This window comes from Brassica oleracea, chromosome C6, assembly GCF_000695525.1.
Source record: "Brassica oleracea var. oleracea cultivar TO1000 chromosome C6, BOL, whole genome shotgun sequence".
NCBI lineage: Eukaryota > Viridiplantae > Streptophyta > Magnoliopsida > Brassicales > Brassicaceae > Brassica > Brassica oleracea.
Genome location: NC_027753.1, coordinates 13089041 through 13090594, shown reverse-complemented (window position 1 = coordinate 13090594; position 1554 = coordinate 13089041). Strand labels below are relative to the sequence as shown.

General features: G+C 38.5%; 1 pseudogene; it reads left to right on the top strand.

Moving 5' to 3' along the window:
• Positions 1 to 885, top strand: LOC106297520 (annotated as a pseudogene).
• Positions 886 to 1554: the final 669 nt, after the last annotated feature.

Genomic DNA, 1554 nt, shown 5'->3' with positions numbered 1-1554 from the left:
ATGGATTCATAGACTCAATCTTCTAGCTTTATAGACCTCTTAAACAATCAACAACCAAACACTCAACCTAGTTTAGATCTCTCTGCGTCGAATGTCTCTTTCTTCCGTCCTTGGTCTGAAGAAGACAACGTTGAAGCATACACTGTGGAGGACCGTAAAGAGAGAAAGAAGTGGACACCAATAGAAGATTTGGTGCTCATCAGTGCTTGGTTGAACACCTCCAAAGATCCTATAGTTGGGAATGAGCAAAAAGCCATTGCGTTTTGGAAACACATTGAAGCTTATTTTGCAGCAAGTCCCAAGCTAGCTGGTTTGCAAAAGAGAGAGCCAACTCACTGCAAACAAAGGTGGGGAAAGATTAACGAGGGCGTCTGCAAGTTCGTTGGCTGTTATGATGCTGCAACGAAAGAGAAATCAAGTGGCCAGAACGAGAATGATGTTATGAAAATGGCTCATGAGATTTACTTCAATGATTACAAGGTGAAGTTCACACTTGAGCATGCATGGTTGGAGCTTCGACATGATCAGAAATGGTGTGGCGCATCTACAACTAAAGATAAGGTGCAGTCAAAAAGGAGGAAGTTAGATGAGCACTCTGCACAATCATCAACTTCTGTGCCAGGAGAGGATGATGAAACCGCACGGCCTATTGGTGTTAAAGCAGCAAAGGCGAAAGGAAAAAGGTCTGTGAGCAAGACAACAAATTTGGAAGAGGAAGGAAAGGAGTTTCAGAGCATATGAGAGATTAGGCAGAATGACTTTTTTTTGAAGGAAACTCTTAACAAGCAAAAATTGCTCTACAGTCTAATTGCCAAGACTGAGCCATTAAGTGAACTCGAAATTGCCTTAAAAAATAAGCTTATTAAAGATATGTTGACAAGTTAGTTTGAGTCTTTAGTTGTGTCTGTATGCTATGGATCTTAAGTTGTTTGTGTCAAGTCTTTTGTTGTGTTTTAGTTGTGTCTTTATCGAGTCTTGGTTTTTTTTTCTCTAAATTTGTATCGAGTCTGTATAATGTGTGAGATGATGGATGTTAATGTATAATATTGGTTTCTGTTTAATGCTGTTTGTCTCGAATCTGTTAGTTTTGTTTCTCATTATGCTGTTTCTCATGTGACAGACGAAGCAAAGACGAAACAGGAAGACATGTGACAGAAGATGCCAAGCCATAAAGCTTATGTTGGTATGTTTCAGTCACTTATAGTACTGGAACATTTATTGTGTAAAGCTTACGTTGACATGTGACGAAACATGAAGACTTTCTTTATAAACTTGTGTCTTGCTTTTGTAGGTTGGAGCCAAGACGAAACATGAAGACTTGTGTCTGCGTGGAGAAGCAGACAACATGTGAGAACAAATACGACAACAGCATGTGACACAAAGAAGACAAGAAACTTTGCCATTTCACAAGGAACAAATACGACAAGAGCATGTGATATTTCTTTATAAACTTGTTGTCTTTCCACGTAAAGAAACAGTTGTGTTTCAAAGTTTTCTTTATAAACAATGCCATTTCTCTTCCGAGTGTAAAACTGTAAAATTTTCTTTATAAAC